Raw genomic sequence first — 13,045 nt, 5'->3', positions numbered from 1 at the left:
GGTTAGGGTTAGGGTTCGGTCCCAGGAGGCTCCAGGCGCCGAAACCAGCGCTGGGCAGTGGTCTCCGCGAAGGGGTCAGTTGAGGGCACAAGGGACGGTGCCGGTCACGATTCGTCTTTGGCTGCCAAGGCCACACACGTCGATCCGCCCCTGGTCGAGGAGGCCTCCGGAATCCTCTCGGGCAGCTGCAGCCGGGCCTGGGAAACGACATGGTGAGCTTCCAGGTTCCATGCCGAGTCAGCCTGCACCGCTTCTGGAACCCAGGCGCGTGTTGTTGTCAGACGTTGGAATTGGGTCCCCATGGGGAGAGAGCCTTAGCTAGGGTTAGGGTTCGGCCAGGGACGTCGCCAGGGCCGAAGCGACTCCGGTCTCGTGATCTCCCTCGAGGGCTGAAGTGAGGGCCCATGCCAGAAGGCGGCTCAATTGCAGGGTTAGGGTTCGAGGCAGGCTTAGGTTTCGGTGGAGGGTCCCGGTTCGGGGTAGGGTTAGGGTTAGGGTTCGGTCCCAGGAGGCTCCAGGCGCCGAAACCAGAGCTGAGCAGTGGTCTCCGCGAAGGGGTCAGTTGAGGGCACAAGGGACGGTGCCGGTCACGATTCGTCTTTGGCTGCCAAGGCCACACACGTCGATCCGCCCCTGGTCGAGGAGGCCTCCGGAATCCTCTCGGGCAGCTGCAGCCGGGCCTGGGAAACGACATGGTGAGCTTCCAGGTTCCATGCCGAGTCAGCCTGCACCGCTTCTGGAACCCAGGCGCGTGGTGTTGTCAGACGTTGGAATTGGGTCCCCATGGGGAGAGAGCCTTAGCTAGGGTTAGGGTTCGGTCCAGGGACGTCGCCAGGGCCGAAGCGACTCCGGTCTCGTGATCTCCCTCGAGGGCTGAAGTGAGGGCCCATGCCAGAAGGCGGCTCAATTGCAGGGTTAGGGTTCGAGGCAGGCTTAGGTTTCGGTGGAGGGTCCCGGTTCGGGGTAGGGTTAGGGTTAGGGTTCGGTCCCAGGAGGCTCCAGGCGCCGAAACCACAGCAGCGCAGTGGTCTCCGCGAAGGGGTCAGTTGAGGGCACAAGGGACGGTGCCGGTCACGATTCGTCTTTGGCTGCCAAGGCCACACACGTCGATCCGCCCCTTGTCGAGGAGGCCTCCGGAATCCTCTCGGGCAGCTGCAGCCGGGCCTGGGAAACGACATGGTGAGCTTCCCGGTTCCATGCCGAGTCAGCCTGCACCGCTTCTGGAACCCAGGCGCGTGGTGTTGTCAGACGTTGGAATTGGGTCCCCATGGGGAGAGAGCCTTAGCTAGGGTTAGGGTTCGGTCCAGGGACGTCGCCAGGGCCGAAGCGACTCCGGTCTCGTGATCTCCCTCGAGGGCTGAAGTGAGGGCCCATGCCAGAAGGCGGCTCAATTGCAGGGTTAGGGTTCGAGGCAGGCTTAGGTTTCGGTGGAGGGTCCCGGTTCGGGGTAGGGTTAGGGTTAGGGTTCGGTCCCAGGAGGCTCCAGGCGCCGAAACCACAGCAGCGCAGTGGTCTCCGCGAAGGGGTCAGTTGAGGGCACAAGGGACGGTGCCGTTCAGGATTCGTCTGTGGCTGCCAAGGCCAAACACGTCGATCCGCCCCTGGACGAGGAGGCCTCTGGAATCCTCTCGGGCAGCTGCAGCCGGGCCTGGGAAACGACATGGTGAGCTTCCGGGTTCCATGCCGAGTCAGCCTGTACCGCTTCTTGAACCCAGGCGCGTGGTGTTGTCAGACGTTGGAATTGGGTCCCCATGGGGAGAGAGCCTTAGCTAGGGTTAGGGTTCGGCCCAAGGACGTCGCCAGGGCCGAAGCGACTCCGGTCTCGTGATCTCCCTCGAGGGCTGAAGTGAGGGCCCATGCCAGAAGGCGGCTCAATTGCAGGGTTAGGGTTCGAGGCAGGCTTAGGTTTCGGTGGAGGGTCCCGGTTCGGGGTAGGGTTAGGGTTAGGGTTCGGTCCCAGGAGGCTCCAGGCGCCGAAACCAGCGCTGAGCAGTGGTCTCCGCGAAGGGGTCAGTTGAGGGCACAAGGGACGGTGCCGGTCACGATTCGTCTTTGGCTGCCAAGGCCACACACGTCGATCCGCCCCTTGTCGAGGAGGCCTCCGGAATCCTCTCGGGCAGCTGCAGCCGGGCCTGGGAAACGACATGGTGAGCTTCCAGGTTCCATGCCGAGTCAGCCTGTACCGCTTCTGGAACCCAGGCGCGTGGTGTTGTCAGACGTTGGAATTGGGTCCCCATGGGGAGAGAGCCTTAGCTAGGGTTAGGGTTCGGCCCAGGGACGTCGCCAGGGCCGAAGCGACTCCGGTCTCGTGATCTCCCTCGAGGGCTGAAGTGAGGGCCCATGCCAGAAGGCGGCTCAATTGCAGGGTTAGGGTTCGAGGCAGGCTTAGGTTTCGGTGGAGGGTCCCGGTTCGGGGTAGGGTTAGGGTTAGGGTTCGGTCCCAGGAGGCTCCAGGCGCCGAAACCAGAGCTGAGCAGTGGTCTCCGCGAAGGGGTCAGTTGAGGGCACAAGGGACGGTGCCGGTCACGATTCGTCTTTGGCTGCCAAGGCCAAACACGTCGATCCGCCCCTGGACGAGGAGGCCTCTGGAATCCTCTCGGGCAGCTGCAGCCGGGCCTGGGAAACGACATGGTGAGCTTCCAGGTTCCATGCCGAGTCAGCCTGCACCGCTTCTGGAACCCAGGCGCGTGGTGTTGTCAGACGTTGGAATTGGGTCCCCATGGGGAGAGAGCCTTAGCTAGGGTTAGGGTTCGGCCAAGGACGTCGCCAGGGCCGAAGCGACTCCGGTCTCGTGATCTCCCTCGAGGGCTGAAGTGAGGGCCCATGCCAGAAGGCGGCTCAATTGCAGGGTTAGGGTTCGAGGCAGGCTTAGGTTTCGGTGGAGGGTCCCGGTTCGGGGTAGGGTTAGGGTTAGGGTTCGGTCCCAGGAGGCTCCAGGCGCCGAAACCAGAGCTGGGCAGTGGTCTCCGCGAAGGGGTCAGTTGAGGGCACAAGGGACGGTGCCGGTCACGATTCGTCTTTGGCTGCCAAGGCCAAACACGTCGATCCGCCCCTGGTCGAGGAGGCCTCCGGAATCCTCTCGGGCAGCTGCAGCCGGGCCTGGGAAACGACATGGTGAGCTTCCAGGTTCCATGCCGAGTCAGCCTGCACCGCTTCTGGAACCCAGGCGCGTGGTGTTGTCAGACGTTGGAATTGGGTCCCCATGGGGAGAGAGCCTTAGCTAGGGTTAGGGTTCGGTCCAGGGACGTCGCCAGGGCCGAAGCGACTCCGGTCTCGTGATCTCCCTCGAGGGCTGAAGTGAGGGCCCATGCCAGAAGGCGGCTCAATTGCAGGGTTAGGGTTCGAGGCAGGCTTAGGTTTCGGTGGAGGGTCCCGGTTCGGGGTAGGGTTAGGGTTAGGGTTCGGTCCCAGGAGGCTCCAGGCGCCGAAACCACAGCTGCGCAGTGGTCTCCGCGAAGGGGTCAGTTGAGGGCACAAGGGACGGTGCCGGTCACGATTCGTCTTTGGCTGCCAAGGCCAAACACGTCGATCCGCCCCTGGACGAGGAGGCCTCTGGAATCCTCTCGGGCAGCTGCAGCCGGGCCTGGGAAACGACATGGTGAGCTTCCAGGTTCCATGCCGAGTCAGCCTGCACCGCTTCTGGAACCCAGGCGCGTGGTGTTGTCAGACGTTGGAATTGGGTCCCCATGGGGAGAGAGCCTTAGCTAGGGTTAGGGTTCGGCCCAGGGACGTCGCCAGGGCCGAAGCGACTCCGGTCTCGTGATCTCCCTCGAGGGCTGAAGTGAGGGCCCATGCCAGAAGGCGGCTCAATTGCAGGGTTAGGGTTCGAGGCAGGCTTAGGTTTCGGTGGAGGGTCCCGGTTCGGGGTAGGGTTAGGGTTAGGGTTCGGTCCCAGGAGGCTCCAGGCGCCGAAACCAGCGCTGAGCAGTGGTCTCCGCGAAGGGGTCAGTTGAGGGCACAAGGGACGGTGCCGGTCACGATTCGTCTTTGGCTGCCAAGGCCACACACGTCGATCCGCCCCTTGTCGAGGAGGCCTCCGGAATCCTCTCGGGCAGCTGCAGCCGGGCCTGGGAAACGACATGGTGAGCTTCCCGGTTCCATGCCGAGTCAGCCTGCACCGCTTCTGGAACCCAGGCGCGTGGTGTTGTCAGACGTTGGAATTGGGTCCCCATGGGGAGAGAGCCTTAGCTAGGGTTAGGGTTCGGCCCAGGGACGTCGCCAGGGCCGAAGCGACTCCGGTCTCGTGATCTCCCTCGAGGGCTGAAGTGAGGGCCCATGCCAGAAGGCGGCTCAATTGCAGGGTTAGGGTTCGAGGCAGGCTTAGGTTTCGGTGGAGGGTCCCGGTTCGGGGTAGGGTTAGGGTTAGGGTTCGGTCCCAGGAGGCTCCAGGCGCCGAAACCAGCGCTGAGCAGTGGTCTCCGCGAAGGGGTCAGTTGAGGGCACAAGGGACGGTGCCGGTCACGATTCGTCTTTGGCTGCCAAGGCCAAACACGTCGATCCGCCCCTGGACGAGGAGGCCTCTGGAATCCTCTCGGGCAGCTGCAGCCGGGCCTGGGAAACGACATGGTGAGCTTCCAGGTTCCATGCCGAGTCAGCCTGCACCGCTTCTGGAACCCAGGCGCGTGGTGTTGTCAGACGTTGGAATTGGGTCCCCATGGGGAGAGAGCCTTAGCTAGGGTTAGGGTTCGGTCCAGGGACGTCGCCAGGGCCGAAGCGACTCCGGTCTCGTGATCTCCCTCGAGGGCTGAAGTGAGGGCCCATGCCAGAAGGCGGCTCAATTGCAGGGTTAGGGTTCGAGGCAGGCTTAGGTTTCGGTGGAGGGTCCCGGTTCGGGGTAGGGTTAGGGTTAGGGTTCGGTCCCAGGAGGCTCCAGGCGCCGAAACCAGAGCTGGGCAGTGGTCTCCGCGAAGGGGTCAGTTGAGGGCACAAGGGACGGTGCCGGTCACGATTCGTCTTTGGCTGCCAAGGCCAAACACGTCGATCCGCCCCTGGACGAGGAGGCCTCTGGAATCCTCTCGGGCAGCTGCAGCCGGGCCTGGGAAACGACATGGTGAGCTTCCAGGTTCCATGCCGAGTCAGCCTGCACCGCTTCTGGAACCCAGGCGCGTGTTGTTGTCAGACGTTGGAATTGGGTCCCCATGGGGAGAGAGCCTTAGCTAGGGTTAGGGTTCGGCCCAGGGACGTCGCCAGGGCCGAAGCGACTCCGGTCTCGTGATCTCCCTCGAGGGCTGAAGTGAGGGCCCATGCCAGAAGGCGGCTCAATTGCAGGGTTAGGGTTCGAGGCAGGCTTAGGTTTCGGTGGAGGGTCCCGGTTCGGGGTAGGGTTAGGGTTAGGGTTCGGTCCCAGGAGGCTCCAGGCGCCGAAACCAGAGCTGGGCAGTGGTCTCCGCGAAGGGGTCAGTTGAGGGCACAAGGGACGGTGCCGGTCACGATTCGTCTTTGGCTGCCAAGGCCACACACGTCGATCCGCCCCTGGTCGAGGAGGCCTCCGGAATCCTCTCGGGCAGCTGCAGCCGGGCCTGGGAAACGACATGGTGAGCTTCCAGGTTCCATGCCGAGTCAGCCTGCACCGCTTCTGGAACCCAGGCGCGTGGTGTTGTCAGACGTTGGAATTGGGTCCCCATGGGGAGAGAGCCTTAGCTAGGGTTAGGGTTCGGTCCAGGGACGTCGCCAGGGCCGAAGCGACTCCGGTCTCGTGATCTCCCTCGAGGGCTGAAGTGAGGGCCCATGCCAGAAGGCGGCTCAATTGCAGGGTTAGGGTTCGAGGCAGGCTTAGGTTTCGGTGGAGGGTCCCGGTTCGGGGTAGGGTTAGGGTTAGGGTTCGGTCCCAGGAGGCTCCAGGCGCCGAAACCACAGCAGCGCAGTGGTCTCCGCGAAGGGGTCAGTTGAGGGCACAAGGGACGGTGCCGGTCACGATTCGTCTTTGGCTGCCAAGGCCACACACGTCGATCCGCCCCTTGTCGAGGAGGCCTCCGGAATCCTCTCGGGCAGCTGCAGCCGGGCCTGGGAAACGACATGGTGAGCTTCCCGGTTCCATGCCGAGTCAGCCTGCACCGCTTCTGGAACCCAGGCGCGTGGTGTTGTCAGACGTTGGAATTGGGTCCCCATGGGGAGAGAGCCTTAGCTAGGGTTAGGGTTCGGCCCAGGGACGTCGCCAGGGCCGAAGCGACTCCGGTCTCGTGATCTCCCTCGAGGGCTGAAGTGAGGGCCCATGCCAGAAGGCGGCTCAATTGCAGGGTTAGGGTTCGAGGCAGGCTTAGGTTTCGGTGGAGGGTCCCGGTTCGGGGTAGGGTTAGGGTTAGGGTTCGGTCCCAGGAGGCTCCAGGCGCCGAAACCACAGCAGCGCAGTGGTCTCCGCGAAGGGGTCAGTTGAGGGCACAAGGGACGGTGCCGTTCAGGATCCGTCTGTGGCTGCCAAGGCCAAACACGTCGATCCGCCCCTGGACGAGGAGGCCTCTGGAATCCTCTCGGGCAGCTGCAGCCGGGCCTGGGAAACGACATGGTGAGCTTCCAGGTTCCATGCCGAGTCAGCCTGTACCGCTTCTTGAACCCAGGCGCGTGGTGTTGTCAGACGTTGGAATTGGGTCCCCATGGGGAGAGAGCCTTAGCTAGGGTTAGGGTTCGGCCCAAGGACGTCGCCAGGGCCGAAGCGACTCCGGTCTCGTGATCTCCCTCGAGGGCTGAAGTGAGGGCCCATGCCAGAAGGCGGCTCAATTGCAGGGTTAGGGTTCGAGGCAGGCTTAGGTTTCGGTGGAGGGTCCCGGTTCGGGGTAGGGTTAGGGTTAGGGTTCGGTCCCAGGAGGCTCCAGGCGCCGAAACCAGCGCTGGGCAGTGGTCTCCGCGAAGGGGTCAGTTGAGGGCACAAGGGACGGTGCCGGTCACGATTCGTCTTTGGCTGCCAAGGCCACACACGTCGATCCGCCCCTTGTCGAGGAGGCCTCCGGAATCCTCTCGGGCAGCTGCAGCCGGGCCTGGGAAACGACATGGTGAGCTTCCAGGTTCCATGCCGAGTCAGCCTGCACCGCTTCTGGAACCCAGGCGCGTGGTGTTGTCAGACGTTGGAATTGGGTCCCCATGGGGAGAGAGCCTTAGCTAGGGTTAGGGTTCGGCCCAGGGACGTCGCCAGGGCCGAAGCGACTCCGGTCTCGTGATCTCCCTCGAGGGCTGAAGTGAGGGCCCATGCCAGAAGGCGGCTCAATTGCAGGGTTAGGGTTCGAGGCAGGCTTAGGTTTCGGTGGAGGGTCCCGGTTCGGGGTAGGGTTAGGGTTAGGGTTCGGTCCCAGGAGGCTCCAGGCGCCGAAACCAGCGCTGAGCAGTGGTCTCCGCGAAGGGGTCAGTTGAGGGCACAAGGGACGGTGCCGGTCACGATTCGTCTTTGGCTGCCAAGGCCAAACACGTCGATCCGCCCCTGGACGAGGAGGCCTCTGGAATCCTCTCGGGCAGCTGCAGCCGGGCCTGGGAAACGACATGGTGAGCTTCCAGGTTCCATGCCGAGTCAGCCTGCACCGCTTCTGGAACCCAGGCGCGTGTTGTTGTCAGACGTTGGAATTGGGTCCCCATGGGGAGAGAGCCTTAGCTAGGGTTAGGGTTCGGTCCAGGGACGTCGCCAGGGCCGAAGCGACTCCGGTCTCGTGATCTCCCTCGAGGGCTGAAGTGAGGGCCCATGCCAGAAGGCGGCTCAATTGCAGGGTTAGGGTTCGAGGCAGGCTTAGGTTTCGGTGGAGGGTCCCGGTTCGGGGTAGGGTTAGGGTTAGGGTTCGGTCCCAGGAGGCTCCAGGCGCCGAAACCAGAGCTGGGCAGTGGTCTCCGCGAAGGGGTCAGTTGAGGGCACAAGGGACGGTGCCGGTCACGATTCGTCTTTGGCTGCCAAGGCCACACACGTCGATCCGCCCCTGGTCGAGGAGGCCTCCGGAATCCTCTCGGGCAGCTGCAGCCGGGCCTGGGAAACGACATGGTGAGCTTCCAGGTTCCATGCCGAGTCAGCCTGCACCGCTTCTGGAACCCAGGCGCGTGGTGTTGTCAGACGTTGGAATTGGGTCCCCATGGGGAGAGAGCCTTAGCTAGGGTTAGGGTTCGGTCCAGGGACGTCGCCAGGGCCGAAGCGACTCCGGTCTCGTGATCTCCCTCGAGGGCTGAAGTGAGGGCCCATGCCAGAAGGCGGCTCAATTGCAGGGTTAGGGTTCGAGGCAGGCTTAGGTTTCGGTGGAGGGTCCCGGTTCGGGGTAGGGTTAGGGTTAGGGTTCGGTCCCAGGAGGCTCCAGGCGCCGAAACCAGCGCAGCGCAGTGGTCTCCGCGAAGGGGTCAGTTGAGGGCACAAGGGACGGTGCCGGTCACGATTCGTCTTTGGCTGCCAAGGCCACACACGTCGATCCGCCCCTTGTCGAGGAGGCCTCCGGAATCCTCTCGGGCAGCTGCAGCCGGGCCTGGGAAACGACATGGTGAGCTTCCCGGTTCCATGCCGAGTCAGCCTGCACCGCTTCTGGAACCCAGGCGCGTGGTGTTGTCAGACGTTGGAATTGGGTCCCCATGGGGAGAGAGCCTTAGCTAGGGTTAGGGTTCGGCCCAGGGACGTCGCCAGGGCCGAAGCGACTCCGGTCTCGTGATCTCCCTCGAGGGCTGAAGTGAGGGCCCATGCCAGAAGGCGGCTCAATTGCAGGGTTAGGGTTCGAGGCAGGCTTAGGTTTCGGTGGAGGGTCCCGGTTCGGGGTAGGGTTAGGGTTAGGGTTCGGTCCCAGGAGGCTCCAGGCGCCGAAACCACAGCAGCGCAGTGGTCTCCGCGAAGGGGTCAGTTGAGGGCACAAGGGACGGTGCCGTTCACGATCCGTCTGTGGCTGCCAAGGCCAAACACGTCGATCCGCCCCTGGACGAGGAGGCCTCTGGAATCCTCTCGGGCAGCTGCAGCCGGGCCTGGGAAACGACATGGTGAGCTTCCGGGTTCCATGCCGAGTCAGCCTGTACCGCTTCTTGAACCCAGGCGCGTGGTGTTGTCAGACGTTGGAATTGGGTCCCCATGGGGAGAGAGCCTTAGCTAGGGTTAGGGTTCGGCCCAAGGACGTCGCCAGGGCCGAAGCGACTCCGGTCTCGTGATCTCCCTCGAGGGCTGAAGTGAGGGCCCATGCCAGAAGGCGGCTCAATTGCAGGGTTAGGGTTCGAGGCAGGCTTAGGTTTCGGTGGAGGGTCCCGGTTCGGGGTAGGGTTAGGGTTAGGGTTCGGTCCCAGGAGGCTCCAGGCGCCGAAACCAGCGCTGAGCAGTGGTCTCCGCGAAGGGGTCAGTTGAGGGCACAAGGGACGGTGCCGGTCACGATTCGTCTTTGGCTGCCAAGGCCAAACACGTCGATCCGCCCCTTGTCGAGGAGGCCTCTGGAATCCTCTCGGGCAGCTGCAGCCGGGCCTGGGAAACGACATGGTGAGCTTCCAGGTTCCATGCCGAGTCAGCCTGCACCGCTTCTGGAACCCAGGCGCGTGGTGTTGTCAGACGTTGGAATTGGGTCCCCATGGGGAGAGAGCCTTAGCTAGGGTTAGGGTTCGGTCCAGGGACGTCGCCAGGGCCGAAGCGACTCCGGTCTCGTGATCTCCCTCGAGGGCTGAAGTGAGGGCCCATGCCAGAAGGCGGCTCAATTGCAGGGTTAGGGTTCGAGGCAGGCTTAGGTTTCGGTGGAGGGTCCCGGTTCGGGGTAGGGTTAGGGTTAGGGTTCGGTCCCAGGAGGCTCCAGGCGCCGAAACCAGAGCTGGGCAGTGGTCTCCGCGAAGGGGTCAGTTGAGGGCACAAGGGACGGTGCCGGTCACGATTCGTCTTTGGCTGCCAAGGCCACACACGTCGATCCGCCCCTGGTCGAGGAGGCCTCCGGAATCCTCTCGGGCAGCTGCAGCCGGGCCTGGGAAACGACATGGTGAGCTTCCAGGTTCCATGCCGAGTCAGCCTGCACCGCTTCTGGAACCCAGGCGCGTGGTGTTGTCAGACGTTGGAATTGGGTCCCCATGGGGAGAGAGCCTTAGCTAGGGTTAGGGTTCGGTCCAGGGACGTCGCCAGGGCCGAAGCGACTCCGGTCTCGTGATCTCCCTCGAGGGCTGAAGTGAGGGCCCATGCCAGAAGGCGGCTCAATTGCAGGGTTAGGGTTCGAGGCAGGCTTAGGTTTCGGTGGAGGGTCCCGGTTCGGGGTAGGGTTAGGGTTAGGGTTCGGTCCCAGGAGGCTCCAGGCGCCGAAACCACAGCTGGGCAGTGGTCTCCGCGAAGGGGTCAGTTGAGGGCACAAGGGACGGTGCCGGTCACGATTCGTCTTTGGCTGCCAAGGCCACACACGTCGATCCGCCCCTGGTCGAGGAGGCCTCCGGAATCCTCTCGGGCAGCTGCAGCCGGGCCTGGGAAACGACATGGTGAGCTTCCAGGTTCCATGCCGAGTCAGCCTGCACCGCTTCTGGAACCCAGGCGCGTGGTGTTGTCAGACGTTGGAATTGGGTCCCCATGGGGAGAGAGCCTTAGCTAGGGTTAGGGTTCGGTCCAGGGACGTCGCCAGGGCCGAAGCGACTCCGGTCTCGTGATCTCCCTCGAGGGCTGAAGTGAGGGCCCATGCCAGAAGGCGGCTCAATTGCAGGGTTAGGGTTCGAGGCAGGCTTAGGTTTCGGTGGAGGGTCCCGGTTCGGGGTAGGGTTAGGGTTAGGGTTCGGTCCCAGGAGGCTCCAGGCGCCGAAACCAGAGCTGCGCAGTGGTCTCCGCGAAGGGGTCAGTTGAGGGCACAAGGGACGGTGCCGGTCACGATTCGTCTTTGGCTGCCAAGGCCACACACGTCGATCCGCCCCTTGTCGAGGAGGCCTCCGGAATCCTCTCGGGCAGCTGCAGCCGGGCCTGGGAAACGACATGGTGAGCTTCCAGGTTCCATGCCGAGTCAGCCTGCACCGCTTCTGGAACCCAGGCGCGTGGTGTTGTCAGACGTTGGAATTGGGTCCCCATGGGGAGAGAGCCTTAGCTAGGGTTAGGGTTCGGCCCAGGGACGTCGCCAGGGCCGAAGCGACTCCGGTCTCGTGATCTCCCTCGAGGGCTGAAGTGAGGGCCCATGCCAGAAGGCGGCTCAATTGCAGGGTTAGGGTTCGAGGCAGGCTTAGGTTTCGGTGGAGGGTCCCGGTTCGGGGTAGGGTTAGGGTTAGGGTTCGGTCCCAGGAGGCTCCAGGCGCCGAAACCAGCGCTGAGCAGTGGTCTCCGCGAAGGGGTCAGTTGAGGGCACAAGGGACGGTGCCGGTCACGATTCGTCTTTGGCTGCCAAGGCCAAACACGTCGATCCGCCCCTTGTCGAGGAGGCCTCTGGAATCCTCTCGGGCAGCTGCAGCCGGGCCTGGGAAACGACATGGTGAGCTTCCAGGTTCCATGCCGAGTCAGCCTGCACCGCTTCTGGAACCCAGGCGCGTGGTGTTGTCAGACGTTGGAATTGGGTCCCCATGGGGAGAGAGCCTTAGCTAGGGTTAGGGTTCGGTCCAGGGACGTCGCCAGGGCCGAAGCGACTCCGGTCTCGTGATCTCCCTCGAGGGCTGAAGTGAGGGCCCATGCCAGAAGGCGGCTCAATTGCAGGGTTAGGGTTCGAGGCAGGCTTAGGTTTCGGTGGAGGGTCCCGGTTCGGGGTAGGGTTAGGGTTAGGGTTCGGTCCCAGGAGGCTCCAGGCGCCGAAACCAGAGCTGGGCAGTGGTCTCCGCGAAGGGGTCAGTTGAGGGCACAAGGGACGGTGCCGGTCACGATTCGTCTTTGGCTGCCAAGGCCACACACGTCGATCCGCCCCTGGACGAGGAGGCCTCCGGAATCCTCTCGGGCAGCTGCAGCCGGGCCTGGGAAACGACATGGTGAGCTTCCAGGTTCCATGCCGAGTCAGCCTGCACCGCTTCTGGAACCCAGGCGCGTGTTGTTGTCAGACGTTGGAATTGGGTCCCCATGGGGAGAGAGCCTTAGCTAGGGTTAGGGTTCGGCCAGGGACGTCGCCAGGGCCGAAGCGACTCCGGTCTCGTGATCTCCCTCGAGGGCTGAAGTGAGGGCCCATGCCAGAAGGCGGCTCAATTGCAGGGTTAGGGTTCGAGGCAGGCTTAGGTTTCGGTGGAGGGTCCCGGTTCGGGGTAGGGTTAGGGTTAGGGTTCGGTCCCAGGAGGCTCCAGGCGCCGAAACCAGAGCTGGGCAGTGGTCTCCGCGAAGGGGTCAGTTGAGGGCACAAGGGACGGTGCCGGTCACGATTCGTCTTTGGCTGCCAAGGCCACACACGTCGATCCGCCCCTGGTCGAGGAGGCCTCCGGAATCCTCTCGGGCAGCTGCAGCCGGGCCTGGGAAACGACATGGTGAGCTTCCAGGTTCCATGCCGAGTCAGCCTGCACCGCTTCTGGAACCCAGGCGCGTGGTGTTGTCAGACGTTGGAATTGGGTCCCCATGGGGAGAGAGCCTTAGCTAGGGTTAGGGTTCGGTCCAGGGACGTCGCCAGGGCCGAAGCGACTCCGGTCTCGTGATCTCCCTCGAGGGCTGAAGTGAGGGCCCATGCCAGAAGGCGGCTCAATTGCAGGGTTAGGGTTCGAGGCAGGCTTAGGTTTCGGTGGAGGGTCCCGGTTCGGGGTAGGGTTAGGGTTAGGGTTCGGTCCCAGGAGGCTCCAGGCGCCGAAACCACAGCAGCGCAGTGGTCTCCGCGAAGGGGTCAGTTGAGGGCACAAGGGACGGTGCCGGTCACGATTCGTCTTTGGCTGCCAAGGCCACACACGTCGATCCGCCCCTTGTCGAGGAGGCCTCCGGAATCCTCTCGGGCAGCTGCAGCCGGGCCTGGGAAACGACATGGTGAGCTTCCCGGTTCCATGCCGAGTCAGCCTGCACCGCTTCTGGAACCCAGGCGCGTGGTGTTGTCAGACGTTGGAATTGGGTCCCCATGGGGAGAGAGCCTTAGCTAGGGTTAGGGTTCGGCCCAGGGACGTCGCCAGGGCCGAAGCGACTCCGGTCTCGTGATCTCCCTCGAGGGCTGAAGTGAGGGCCCATGCCAGAAGGCGGCTCAATTGCAGGGTTAGGGTTCGAGGCAGGCTTAGGTTTCGGTGG

This window comes from Leopardus geoffroyi, chromosome D3 (genome assembly GCF_018350155.1).
Source record: "Leopardus geoffroyi isolate Oge1 chromosome D3, O.geoffroyi_Oge1_pat1.0, whole genome shotgun sequence".
NCBI lineage: Eukaryota > Metazoa > Chordata > Mammalia > Carnivora > Felidae > Leopardus > Leopardus geoffroyi.
Note: the sequence above shows the minus strand (reverse complement) of the source record.